Source organism: Primulina huaijiensis, chromosome 13 (assembly GCF_012295235.1).
Source record: "Primulina huaijiensis isolate GDHJ02 chromosome 13, ASM1229523v2, whole genome shotgun sequence".
In the NCBI taxonomy this organism is placed as follows: Eukaryota; Viridiplantae; Streptophyta; class Magnoliopsida; order Lamiales; family Gesneriaceae; genus Primulina; species Primulina huaijiensis.
This window is the reverse complement of record NC_133318.1, coordinates 15520809-15536110: the sequence shown is the minus strand read 5'-3', so window position 1 is coordinate 15536110 and position 15302 is coordinate 15520809. Positions and strand designations below refer to the sequence as shown.

The 15302-nt window shown below is 33.2% G+C and overlaps 1 long non-coding RNA gene across 1 annotated transcript; it reads right to left on the bottom strand.

Annotated features, from left to right (window-relative positions):
* Positions 1-901: 901 nt before the first annotated feature.
* LOC140991075 (uncharacterized) lies at positions 902-3260 on the bottom strand. Its single transcript, XR_012177789.1, has 3 exons — positions 2913-3260; positions 1435-2301; positions 902-1273 (listed from the first exon to the last, which is right to left on the bottom strand). It is a non-coding gene; the product is annotated as an uncharacterized lncRNA (long non-coding RNA).
* Between the last annotated feature and the right edge of the window lie 12042 nt (positions 3261-15302).

Genomic DNA, 15302 nt, shown 5'->3' with positions numbered 1-15302 from the left:
TTTAATCAAAATATTTAAAATACTTTTGCTTGAATAAATTTGTGAATTTATTAGCCGGGTTGCCAAAACGTTTGTATTTTTGTTGAAAAACCAACACCGATAAAATTTACGTCCCGACGTATAAAATCACCTCAATATCCCCTTACTTTCAAAGATATGAAAAAACATCAATCATATTTTAAATAATTAAAAACAATCATTTAATAAAAACGTTTTACATTTTTCAGTCATCGGTCTTCGTTCCTCGACCGCAACTCGAATAATCCTTAAAAATACATTTTAATTCATGATGACAATAAAATTCTATTTAACATATAATCATGCATGTCACAATTAATTTATGCCATAAAAATCATTTGATTAATCATTTTTCATATTTCCTAGATTTGCATTCCGTTGAATTACGTCGTCTTAATTTTGGACCTTACATATATAGACAATGAACTATTTAATTAATCATTTTATAAAGGCACCAATTCTAAATTCCTGAAACTACAACTAATATAAACTAAAAGACATACAATTATCCACCCGAAAGTAAAACTAAAATCATGCCCATATACACTATCATAATCCGCAATATTTTGCTCCAAGTCGAGGATAGAATCTCTTGGCTTCATCAACAGACGTAATCTGCAAGATAAGAAATCCAATGACTGTTAAATGCTATGCATATTTATCTTCCAAACCACGTAATAAATATAAAAGATAAATAGGAACAGTAAAAGTACATAAGAAGATCCCCTATCCCTCATTTTGAGATGATTTCCAAAATATAGAAATCAACTACAAATCCATTTCAGGATACTTCATCCTTTCATGCAGTAGAATGAAACTAAGCAATTGAGGAACACTCAACAATCAACAAGGAACACTCAAGGACTATAGCATAAACCTTCAACATTTTCAAAAGTATCCAGATGACCAATTTAATATTATCCATATCCAGATTTAGCAAACTTCTGTCACAATACCCAAAAAAGTAACCACGAGGAACTAACAAATAGATCATTTTGTCAATAATTTCTTACAAGCAAAAGGTGGGATCTTGAATCAATTCATGAAAGCCAACCATTGATGGTTCAAACAAGTAGACATATTGTCCTCACAAATTAGATCATTGGTACGAGTGTAACTATCCGTTATATTGCGCTTAAAAAAAACTATTTCCGAGTGAAACCATTACCTGGTTAGCCAATCCCCAAAACAGAACGGAAACAACCACACTTCTCAGGGTTGCTGAAATAGACAGGCCTTAGCTTCTCATACTTTCCTAGCACAATATATGAAGTGGATTAACAATCAAAAGCTGTATTTCAACTATTTCTGATAAAAATGATTGCAAGAGAGCATAGGATGCAAAGTATTAATATAAACACAAACTAGGATAATATAACAATAAAAGTAACATGTATTACAGCTAGAAAATCTCACCTTCAAATGATGATAAGTCTCTGAACCCATTTGCAATGCCTCCTCAAATCTGAGTGATCCAACATGAAGAATCATAATATCCTAACAATATCTTTATTGTCATTGTTGATCCATGCAAGCCATTAAAACCAATTTTTACAAAAAAAAAATATCAATTTTATTCACAAAAACAAAAAATCAAATTTTTACAACAAATTTAGTGCAAATTTAAGTCTATTCCACACGCAAAGTTAATAAAAATCAATGCAATGTCCCTAACTGAGACATGAAGAAAAGAGCACAAAAACCATACATTTCCATGCTTAAAAAAAGCACAATTACAGCTCATAAGAATACATATTGTAATAATATGCCAACATTTAAAAACCTAACCACGCCAAGGACTCGTTTATTTACATTTTTTACTCCTTGTGGAATTCCCAGCAGAACATGTGAAGGAACCTGATTCATACATTCAAACCTAAATTGTTAATAATCATTCAAACTAACATTAAGGGATGAATGCATTTCTTTAGAAAATTTGGAACTTGTGACCTGCCCAACATGAGCAGGAACATTATCACCAAATTAATGATGAAAATCACAAAAGCGCAAACTTAATCATAAATTCAGACGAAGCAAAAATTCAAACAACTCAAAGATTTCACCATAACATCAAAATCAAAAGCCCCAGTAGCCTTTCCTTGCTCCATTAGTATGAAGAATGAAATAATGACCCCTGCACATTTGAAACATGAAGGTTACAAACATGAAATATCTAAATAAACAGCAGCATGACATTAAGAAACTTGTATTTTTGCATATGTAAAATTCACAAACGAATATGGAAAACAAATATATAAAAAAGAAGGTTGGGCTTGCTTCGAACTTAGAGCATCTCCAAGGCTGCGCTATTTCACCAAAATGAAAAAATTTCCCCCCTCCAATGGGGGCTGCGCCAAATTTGGCGCAGGGGGTTTCTTTTTTTTTTTTATTTAATTTTTTAATTTTTTAATTTGTATTTATTATAAATATTTGTATTAAAATTTATAAATATTATTTAAATAATAGTATAATATTTATTTTATTATTTTAATAATTAGATATTTAATCATAAAAAATTTTAAAAAATAATTGTTGATTTTTAAAATATTTATTTATGTTAATTATTAATATTTAAAAACTAATTTGATTTAATGATTTTTAATTAATATAAATTAATACAACTACAAAAAATTAAATATAACTGACGAAGATGCTCACTTCTCACTGCGAAATGCTTTAATTGATTATTTGTGAACAACATTAGTCATAATTTAAATATATTAAATAAAATATAATAATTAATATATGTAAAATAAAAAGAATATTCCGAGAATATTCTTTTTGGTGTAAGATTTGAAGTAAATGAGTTGGAGATGGATATTGTATTTGGTGCAGAAATCGCACTATTTTAGTGTAAATTTTGCACCAAAATAGATTTTGTGGTTGGAGATGGCCTTAATCTAGGGCTCGATTACTAGAAACCCAAGGCTTAAGACCTAGCTTTCCTATTGCGAAATAGTCGGAGAATTCATCGGAGAATCTATGCGCAGAACAGAGCTCGTGTGATTACGGTTCAGGTTTGCCGAAATCGGTTTCAAATCAGACGATTCGAGTAGCAAACAAGGTCGTGAAGTCTTGGGCTCAAGTTCACGGTGGTGGTGAAGCTTCGACGACGAGAATTCGATGGGCTTCAAGGTGGTGGTGAAGCTTCGAAGGCAAGAAAATTGGTGGGCTGGGGCTTGAGCAAAATGGGGATCGGTTGTTTCCTCCGTGAATTGAAAATGTAAAAAGAAAGTGAAGGGGCAAATGGCCAAAGACAAAACGGTTTTTTTTATAAATAATTGTCTTAGATAAAAAAAAATCCAATCAAAGACAACGATTTTAAAAAACTTATTGTAACCACAAAAAACATATTCATAGACAACGGTTTTAAAAAATTATTGTCTTATACTAAAAAAAACCCGCTTAAAGACAACGATTTTAAAAACCGTTGTCTTAGCATCAAAATACTCGCTAAAGACAACGAAAACCGTTGTCTTTGCACATAAAAAAACCGCACAAAGACAACGGTTTTCATTAAAACCGATGTTAAAATAACAGAAGACAACGGTTTTTTATAAAATCGTTGTCTTTTGAGTGTTAAATCCATATTTTTTGTAGTGTAACCACTCTCAGTCCCTTTCAGTTTTTGACTGTGATTATTTTCGCAAAAATTTGATTCCGTTCATAGCTCTTAATTGGCGTAATTCATCATTTAAGCTATAGGTTGAAAGACCCAGGATCGGCATTTAGATTTTTTCAGTGTTTGAGGATTAATCTGAATATCATCATTCATACGGAATCAAGTTTTGTTTTGCTTTTGAGGTCACTTTGTCACATGGGTCTTCATGATTCCGCTAAATTAGTGTATGGGTTCATGGAAATTGAAGGATTTTTCCCCCACAACTCCACTTTGGATTTTTTAGTTTCGTCCTTCATGAATGCTGGGTGAGGCCGTCGACGCCCCGAACCGCAGAAGGAGGAAACAGTGGCTGTCACCGAGGTACCGGAGGTTGCCACCGTTAAAGAGGAGTCAGCCAAGCCGAAGGATGGAAAGAAAGAATATGCAAGTTATACTTTTGATTAGTTCAAACAAATCAAATTCTTTTACCAATGTTAGACAAACTAACTATTTATGCATCATTTATAATTCATGGCATGCATGCAGAGTGAAGCAGCAAAGGAGGAGGCGAGCTCTCAACCTGAAGCAGTAGAGACGGAGGAATCGAAAGCTGAGCCAGCAGAGGAGAAGCCCTCTGCCGTTACACCACCAGCTGAGGCTGAGGCTGAGGCAGCCGATAAGGAAGAGAATAAAACTGAAGTGGTGGCATAATTAAATTTGTGTTATTTAGCCTTTTTTATCTCCACGTTTTTTTTTAAAAAAATTTCTTGAATGAAATATTATATTATTTAAAACGAATGATATATAATATTTTTGAAAAATTTCTCCATCTTTGATATAATTGGTTTATGATTCCAACATCATCAAATTCTTATAACTGAAATAACTAAAAATACATAATTAAGTATAGCACTTTTTTCCTATTAATCATCATTAACAGTTAAGCTGATGAGATTGTATCTGCAAATGCTTAATTAGAAAAAAGAATAAAAATATAATTAATAGCAATAAATAATTAATATCTAATGTAATTAATTGATAAATCGTGTGCAAAAATGATCGTTTATAGATTTATGAACATAGGAAAAAAGAATTTGGGCATAAATAATCGGTTAAATTTTAAAAAAAAATAGTTATATTTATTTTTTATTCATATAGTTTTAATTCATTGAAATTATTCACACAATATCTAACCAAAAAAAATAATTAAAGTTTAACCGAAACTATAAAAATTTATGTCATATTCAATGCCTTCTTTTGTTAAAACTAATGAATTTCCATTGTTCTAATCTCATATAATTTTAAATTGTAACTAGCAAATCCGGCATTCGATATACACACATACGTGGATTAAATTTGGATATAAAATATAATTATAAATTTAGTAAATTTTATGTGAAACGTGATTATATTAAATTATTTTTTTTGTTTAATGTTAATGCTTGAGTTTCTATTATGGTTTCTATTTTGTATTTAGGGATATAAATTTCGATATGATATTGGAGATCAAAGGCAATTGATGTAGGATCCATTAAGTAATCTTTATAACATAAGTATATATTGATATGACAGTGAATATAGAACATATTTCTAAAATTAAATAAAATTATTTAAATAAATCAATGTAGATTCAACAAAAATAGTTTAAAATTTAATATATATATTTTAATCAATTAACCATAATTGACAACAAGTACTCGGATTAGTTCAATTGATTAATTTTTAAATAATATTACATTTATAATGGGAGACATAAATTGATTTTTTTATATATAATAAGATTAGATAAAATGGTTAATGTTGTGTGGTTTCATTACTTAATTTAATTAATTAGATTTAATTATTTCAAAACACTGCAATTCCATATTTGTTCGTTCGATATTTTTATACCAACCAGTGGCGTCAGGGGCGGAGCCACCCTTGGGCTAGGGTGGGCTCAAGCCCCACCTATTTTTTTTTAAAAAAAAATTAGAATTTAAAAATTTTAAATTTTTTTCAGCCCCATATTAAAAATAGAACAAATTCATTAGTTTAATTTTTTTTATTTTTTTAGTATCATGTTTAAAAACTAAAAATAAGACAACTCTCATAAATCATAATTAATTATTGTATATTAATTGGTTTATTGTCGTATATTCTAAAAATTATGCAAATTTGAGATAAAAATTCGACGACTCTAAAATTATGTTAAATATTTAGTTGTAATTATTCGTATTGCAATAATATTGTCTTACGATGTATATGAATTTTGGAGTTTAAATTTTCACCATAAAAATCTATTGTTGTATATTTTTAAAATAATAATTAATTGGTTGAAATATTTGATGATTATTGATGTGCAATTATTGTTGGGCTTGTTTTGTGATTTTTCTATTTATAATAACCGAAAATTGAATAAGTATGAAATTTGAAAAATAATTCTTTGTTGTAAATTTTTGGGAATATTGAATATTTCTAGCTAAATAACTTAGGGAATGAAGAAAATAAAAATTGTCTAAGTTATTTTTAAACAAAAAAAGTGCATATCAACAAATAACGAGCAAACATCAATTACAAACTAATGGTGAACAAAATATCAGTTTCAACCAGAATAATAGACCGAAATGAATTAATTTGAAAATTTGGTTAGGTGTTGAGGTGCAATAATTGTCCCTATTAGGTAGAGTGATCGAACTATGACGTTTGAGTTGCTGTACGATTCAAAATATTTGAGTTGCATCATTACCACCAGCTATAGCTTTTGGTAAATCGACAAGCGTTTGGTCCTACATTTGGAAGTTCAGTTTAAATTTTTTAAAATATAGATTAGTTCCGTTCGATTTCAGTTTTAAATTAAAACTTCGGTTAACATAACAAATTGAACTTTTATGAATAAAATTTGTTAGTGTTCGTTCTTCACTGATATGGGATTACAGCAACTCACACACACAGCAATACAATGCATGCAAAGAGATTTACGTGGTTCGGCAAAGAAGTGCCTACGTCCACGGGAGAACAACCAATCTTGTATTGAATGAACCAAGGTACTTGATTTCAATTACAATTACAGAGCTTTTCATCAAGAACAAAGAATACAATCTTTTATGATTTTCAGATCTCTCTTCTTCTCTCTCTTGGATCAATCCTCTGTAATTTCTTTTCTATTCCATGTCTCTCTCAAGCCTTCCATCTCCCCTTTTTATATTCCAGCCTACCATCGATTAGGAAGCCTATCTGTAACGCCTGGCAGTTGGTTTGTTATCCCAATTAGCCGTTGTCTATAACTGAAGTCCATCCATCGACTTGGCTTGACTCAAGATGCCAACTTGCGAGACACTCACTTCACAAATCTCCACCTTGTCTCCAAGCTTGGCTACTCTCCATTCTCCACCTTGATCTAATTTGCAGTCACTGTATTAATCAAGTGCAAGCAGGACTTGAACTTGACATGAGGCAGTGACTTCGTTAGCATATCTGCAGAGTTGTTTTCAGTTGCTATCTCCTCAAGTTTGATTTCTCCCTTAGAGATGATGTCCCTTACAAAATGCAGCTTGACATCAATATGCTTCGATCGTTCATGGAATACATGGTGCTTTGACAGATGGATCGCACTTTGATTATCACAGTTTACCACCACATGTTCTTGTTTTATTCCAAGCTCAGCTAGGAGTCCCTTCAGCCAGATTGCTTCCTTAATTGCCTCCGTGACAGCTATAAACTCTGCTTCGGTAGTAGATAGAGCTACCACTGACTGTAATGCAGCTTTACAGCTAATAGCTGTACCAAATAAGGTAAAGACATAACCTGTTACAGACTTTCTTATGTCTATGTTCCCTGCAAAATCAGAATCCACAAAACCTTCAAGAGGTTGTTTTGTGATTCCAGGTTGATTATTGAACATTAATCCCACATTCACTGTGCCCCTTAAGTATCTTAGAGTCCATTTCAGCGCTTCCCAATGAGACTGCCCCGGATCGGCCATGAACCTGGAAATCACACTTATTGTGTGGGCTAAGTCTGGTCGACTACAAACCATCCCATACATGATGCTTCCCACACCACTAGCATATGGAACATTCATCATTTGCATCCTCTCCTCTGCACTTGTGGGTGACTGTACCAGGGAGAGTTTGAAGTGCTGTCCTAATGGTGTGCTAACTGGTTTAGCATCATGCATATTTAAACGTTTGAGCACTTTCTTTATGTATGTCTCTTGGCTCAAAAACAGAATCTTCTGGTCCCTTTTCCTTGTGATTTCCATCCCTAATATCCTCTTGGCCTTTCCTATGTCTTTCATTTCGAATTCTGAACTAAGCAGTTGTTTTAACGCTTGTATTTCAGATTTGCTCACACTTGCAATGAGCATATCATCCACGTACAGTAAGAGGTAAGTCATCACTCCATTGTCTCCGAGTTTAAAGTAGACACAACTATCATAACTACTCCTTTCGAAGTTGATCTTTAACATAAACACATCGAACCTCTTATACCATTGTCTAGGACTTTGTTTAAGTCCATAGAGAGATCTTTTAAGAAGGCAAACTTTCTGTTCAGACCCTTTTGGCTCAAATCCTTTAGGCTTCTCCATATAAATGGTTTCTTCGAGCTCTCCATGGAGGAATGCGGTTTTTACATCAAGTTGTTCAAGCTCCATGTCCAAGTGGGCTACTAAAGCGAGTATTATTCTTATAGAGCAGTGTTTGACAACCGGGGAGAAAATCTCATTGAAGTATAATCCTTCCAGCTGAGAATAACCTTTCGCCACCAACCTTGCTTTATACTTAAATTTTTCTGCTTCTGTCAGCCCTTCTTTAACTTTATACAACCATTTACATCCTAGTATCCTCTGCCCCTTGGGTTTGTTTACCAGCTGCCACGTATTGTTTTTCAGTAGGGATTGAATTTCATCATCCATTGCTTCTTGCCATTCTTTTCTTTTGCTGCAAGTGATAGATTCCTCATAGGTTGCTGGCTCAAAGGACTCCACCTCTTCAGCTACAGTAAGAGCATACCATGTTAAGTCTGCATGTGCATACCTCTTAGGGGGTCTGACTTCTCTTCTCGGCCTGTCTCTTGCTAAGATGTGTGTTTGTTGATCCTGGGCAGTAGCATGATCTGTAATTCCTGTGGAAACTTCATCTTCTTCTTCTACCACAGACTCTTGTGGGGTATTATGAATTGGCTCCACCTCAATTGGTGTTTCTTGATAACCTGTTTTGCTCATCACAGTGCACCCTTCTTTCCATCCATAGCCCATCTTGCTTTCATCAAAGATGATGTCCCTTGTATTAAAGCATTTAGGACCAGTGGCTTCCAAGTTCCATACTTTATATCCTTTGACTCCATCCGGGTAACCAATAAAGATGCACCTTAAAGCTCTTGCTCCTAGTTTATCTTGCTTGATATGGGCATATGCCAAACAACCAAATACTCTAAGGTGTGAGTATTCACTTCGGCTTCCTTTCCACAATTCCATTGGTGTTTTAAAATTGATAGCACTTGAAGGGCATCGGTTTATCAAGTAGCATGCTGTATGTATAGCTTCTCCCCAGAAAGATTTAGGTAAACCAGCACTTATTATCATGCATCTCACTCGTTCTAACAGTGTACGATTCATCCTTTCTGCTACCCCATTTTGTTGTGGGTTTCCAGCAACAGTCCTGTGTCTTGTGATTCCCTTTGACTTGCACAGTTCCTTGAATGATTCAGAAAAGAATTCTAAACCATTATCTGTTCGGAGATGCTTCAATTTTCTGTCCAGTTTATTCTCGGTTGCCTGCAACCATTCTTTGAATTTCAGGGCTGCTTCATCCTTTGTCTTCAATATGTAAACCCATAGTCTCCTGGTATAGTCATCTACTATGGACAAAAAATATCTCCCTCCTCCATGAGTTGCTGTCCTTGAGGGGCCCCAAAGGTCAGCATGAACATAATCTAGGGGCTTGTTTGTTGTGTGTTTCCAACATCCGAAATGCACCTTTTTTGCTTTTCCAAATATGCAGTTCTCACAAAATTCTAAGCGTTGAATTTTGTCCCCACACAGCAGATCTTGTCTTGATAATTCAATCAATCCTTTTTCCCCCACATGGCCAAGCCTTAAATGCAAAAGACTTTCATTATTGGCTGTCATTTGTGCCATAGCAGCCCCACCGACCACTGTATTTCCTTGAAGTACATACAGTGAATTCCTCTTTACAGCTTTCATGACAACTAATGAACCCTTCATCAGTTTCATAGTTTCATTTTCAGATTTAAACATTAAACCATCACTATCAAGAGTCCCTAGTGAGATCAAATTCCTTTTTAATTCCGGAACATACCTCACTTGGTTCAGTAGCCTGTCTTGTCCATCGTGCATTCTCAATCTGATAGAGCCAGTTCCTTTAATTCTGCATGGCTTATTATTTCCTAGTAGCACTAATCCTTCATCAGATTCTGTGAAAATTTCAAACCAAGATTTCATAGGGCACATGTGGAAAGTGCATCCCGAATCAAGAATCCAGTCATTATTAGGATCTTGATCTGAGATCATTAGAGCTTCTGCTGATTCGTATCCATCAACTACAGCTGCTACTTCATCATTTTGTTTGGGCCTTTCTTGGTATCTTCTTTTCTTTTCTGGGCAATCTCTTTTAAAGTGTCCTTCACGATGGCAATTGAAGCATTTATACTTTGTTTGACTCTTTGATCTGGATCGATTTCTTGGCCCCTTTTGCGATCTCTTTTCTGTTCTTCCTCTCACATGAAGTATCTCACCTTGAGGTTCTTTTGTTGTTTGATGGTTCCTCTGAAGTTCCTTCGCTTGAATGGCTGATAAGACCTCTTCAAGCGAGATTGTCTTTTCTCTTCCATACAACATAGCTTCTCTGAAATTGTCATATGCATAAGGGAGTGCATTCAGCAGAAACAGAGCCTTGTCCTCCTCTTCAAGTTTGATGTCCACATTATCCAGATCATTCAAGATCTTGTTGAATTCATCTATTTCATCCAAGAGATTTTTCTCATCTCTTATCTTGAAAGAGTACAAGCGTTGCTTCATGTATAGGCGATTTGCCAAAGATTTGGCCATGTACAACTTTTCCAGCTTATTCCATATATCTTGTGCAGATTTCTCCTTCGAGACTTAACGAAGGACTTTATCTCCAAGGCTGAGAATGATTGCACTATGGGCCTTCTCCAGAATTGTTTCCTTTTCTGTGTCCTTCAATGTTGTAACCATATTTGCTTCTCCGTTCAGGGCTTCGACAAGTCCTTGTTGCACCAAGATCGCACGCATCTTGATCCTCCACAAGCCAAAATCATTTTTGCCTGAGAACTTTTCAATGTCGAATTTTAACGAACCCATCCTCGTAGATTCCCACAGACGGCGCCACTTGTTAGTGTTCGTTCTTCACGGATATGGGATTACAGCAACTCACACACACAGCAATACAAATGCATGCAAAGAGATTTACGTGGTTCGGCAAAGAAGTGCCTACGTCCACGGGAGAACAACCAATCTTGTATTGAATGAACCAAGGTACTTGATTTCAATTACAATTACAGAGCTTTTCATCAAGAACAAAGAATACAATCTTTTATGATTTTCAGATCTCTCTTNAAAATTAATATTATTAAAATTTCTAATAAAGTTTATAAAGATTTAAATATTACAATTTCTAATAAAATTTATTGGACAATAGAACTATACTTAAAAATATTTTTATAATAAATAAAATTTAAATTTATTTAATATAATTTTTATATTGGACTTTTTTATTTAAAACATGATTATTTTAAAAAAATTTATAAAATTTCGGTTAATTGTATAATTGATTTTTTCGATTTGATTTGTTAGATATTCATAATAAAGTTTGTCGAAAAAAAAGTTCAGTTAATCGATTTTAGAAAATTCGGTTCGATTTTAATCGAACCTATTACTGTCTAATACAGGATGGAGCCAGCCCCAGGTACTCATGAATCCTGACTCCGCCCCTGAGTGGCGTCATCTGCTTCACGCACCTCCGTCAACTCCGCTGCCTCTCATTTTCCGGTGAGGCACTCTGAATCTTCTCCGAATGCCAATCTTTGCAGTATTTTGAATTATTGGAATCCATCCGAAGGCCAATCTTTTCACTTCCCTCGATATCTCCGTGTTTCATGGTTGGTGTGGTGCGATAACTGGAAGCTGATTTACCTCGTCCTTTGAAAATTTAATTTTCTTGAAGAAAAAATACCAAAACTCTTTATGGAAATCGCAACAAAACCAAATTATAGTACAGAATCCAAGCTGAAGAAAAAGTATGCATGCATAAAGATTCAAAAGAAAATCCCGTGCAATTTTATATAAATGGAAACTATCTAAAGATTTGATTCGTAACCGAATCTGTATCACAAATTAAAATCCCAAACTACTTTCCCGATTACGTAAACATTCAAAAATCTGAAAATTCTAAAAGACAAAACATATAATGCAAATCTTTCGGCAAAAAACATGAATCTGTAAGCCACCAGAATAGATAGATTCATGCCGTCGTTTGTAGCCAATCTGTATCCGGTATTTACGACGGCAAGTACGATTTGCACCAGGACCATCATCAAGGTTGATGATGGTTCTGGTGCAGATCATATTTGCACAAAATCTTGTAAAGTATTGGAAATCCTCTTGTAAAGTATTCGAAATCCTCATTCAGAACTCCATATCTTCTTGCGTATTAATCTTCGTCTGATATCTACTTTTATCAAAATTGTGGAGTACGCACAAAATCTCTGTGTTTCAACTGGGGAGAAACGAGGGTTTCAGAGGGAAAAATAAAAGCTTGAAGAAAACCGGTTGATGAGAATAAACAAGAAAGGCCTCTTCCTCTCTCCTTTCTTGCTGTTCAAGAAGATAAAAGAAACGGAGATGGCTTCTATCTATATATATATATATATATAAACACACACACGTACATGCATGCGAGATGTATATCTCCAATAAATGCTCTAACAAAATTTTATTGGAATTTTTGTTTTGAGATTCACTGAATATAATATACTCAGATCGGTATTTGTTTTGTATATATATGTTGGTTTACATAAAAGTATAATTTTATATGGAAAATAGTTCCTTGTTAATCACTTTTCAAAATATAAAATTATTGTTATTATAGTATCATTTATTGGCTCAAATCATGTACTTCAAATTTTAAAGAATATATAATTTCAAACGTGGGAAAATTACAATTTCAGTATTATAAATTGATCTATTTTGTGTTTTAATAAAGTAATTTGTCAAAATTTGGTTTTCACCAAATAACTTGTTCTTTCTTCTTTTTTTCTCGAAACCACTAAATTCGCCGGATAGTATTGATATATTTTGAGTTTTAATCTTGCAACTTGTCAAAGTTTGGTTTTCATCAAATAATTTTTTTTTTGTTTGGTCCTTTTTTGCTCTAAACCAGTACTTATAAGACACGGATATTCTCTTCCGTAGCTCATGTGACATACATTAAAATATATATAAACAAAAATAAAGGAAAACAACAAATTTTTTCTTCACATTTTCAAATATCGGGGTCATATTATTCTCTTGTTTTTATTAAATTAATTTTAATTTTAGTAATATGTTCTCTCTCTACATGTGCCACCCTTGATACGTTCTAGAATATTCTAGCATAATAACTTTAATGCTAATATAATGTTCTAAATGTTAAAAATAAAAATTTATGGTAAAAAGTAAAAATCTCAAACTCACAAAAAAATATTAAACTACAAACTTTATAAAATTTTCTCCACTCAATTGTGTTTTTTTCTTCACAAATTGAAAAACCTATTTATAGAATTTCTTCGAAAATAATCCAAAAATAATTAAATCATTACATACATCATCACTCTAATTTTCAATATTTCCAATTCTTATTTTCAACACTCCCTCTTGTGATGATGATAATGATACAATGATTGTCTTCATTACGTGTTTTTATATTGCCTCGTAAAAAACCTTACTAGGAAAAACCTATTGAGATAAAAACCATAGTAAGGAAAAAAGAGTGCAGTCACGTAAAATCCCCTTCATGTTAACATGAACGATTATTTCACAAATTTCGTATATTGCGCATCCCAATGTTATATATATGCTTTGTGAATATTGTCGTAGGAAGTGCCTTTGTGAAGAGATCTGATGAGTTTTCACTTGATTGAATGTAACGAATATCAATATCTTTATTCTTATCAAACACTTGGGTGAATGCGAAGAACTTAGGGGGAATATGTTTAGTTCTGTCGCTTTTATATATATTTCTTTCATTTGAGTAACACATGCAGCATTATCTTCATATAGTGTCACATGCTTCTTGTCGAATGATAATTCGCATGAGATTTGGATATGTTGGGTCATTGATTTTAGCCACACACATTCACGGCTTGCTTCATGTAGTGCAATAATCTCGGAGTGATTTGATTAGGTTGTTACGAGTGCTTGTTTATGTGAATGCTAAGAAATTGCATTGCCTCAACGAGCAAATACATATACGGTTTGGGAACGTGCTTTGTGTGGATCGGATAAGTACCCAGCATCAGCATACTCAATTATACTTTGATTGGTATCTTTTGAATACAAAAGTCTCAAGTCTGTTGTTCCTCGTAGATAACGGAATATATGTTTAATTCCGTTATAGTGTCTTTTTGTTGGATATGAGCAAAATCTTACCAATAAATTTGCAGCAAAAGATATATCAAGTCTTGTACAATTTTCAAGATACATAAGGGCATCAATAGCACTTAGATATGTCACTTCTGGACCAAAAATAACTTCATCATCTTCACATGGACGGAATAGATCATTTTCTATGTTTAATGATCTAACAACCATTGGAGCACTTAAAAGATTTGATTTATCCATATTAAAACGTTTAAGGACCTTTTCTGTATAATTTGACTGGTGAACAAATATTCCACATTCTTTTTGTTTAATTTGTAAACCCAGACACTACTTTGTTTTTCCAAGGTCCTTCATTTCAAATTCTTCCTTCAAAAACAACACAACTTCTTGAATTTCTTTATTCGTTCCAATGATATTTAAATCATCAACATATACAACAATAATTAAGCATCCGGATGTTGTTTTCTTAATGAAAACACAAGAGCTTATTGAATTGTTTACATATCTCTTTTTCATTAAATGTTCACTTAGTCGATTATATCGCATTCGGCCGGATTGCTATAACTCATATAATAATCTTTGGTAACACCATCGTATTAGCGACAGTTTTTATTAAACCAAACCGTCTCTAATACGACAGGTTTTTATTAAACCGTCGTTAATTTAAAAATAGCGACGGTTTTATTAAAACAGTCGCTATATTTAACGACGGTTTAAGTAAAACCGTCGCTAAATATAGCAACAGTTTAAAAATCCGTTGTCGTTTGTCCGAAAAACACACCAATCTTCGATTGTCCAAAAAAACACGCTAATAGACAACGGTTTATAAATTCGTTGTCTTTGACCTCAAAAAAACGCTAAAAGACAACGGTTTTCAAAAAACCGTTGTCTTTTGCTTAAAAAAGTTAACGGTTTTCACTAAAATCGTTGTTAAAAAGTAAAAAAAAAACGTTGTCTTTTATGTGTTGTTGAAGACATATTTTCTTGTAGTGTACAAAACTTTCGAGTTGAGTTGAATGGAATGCTCCTTATCAAATGCTTCAATAAATTTTCCCAATCCCCTTTTGGCATGAAAATAAAGAT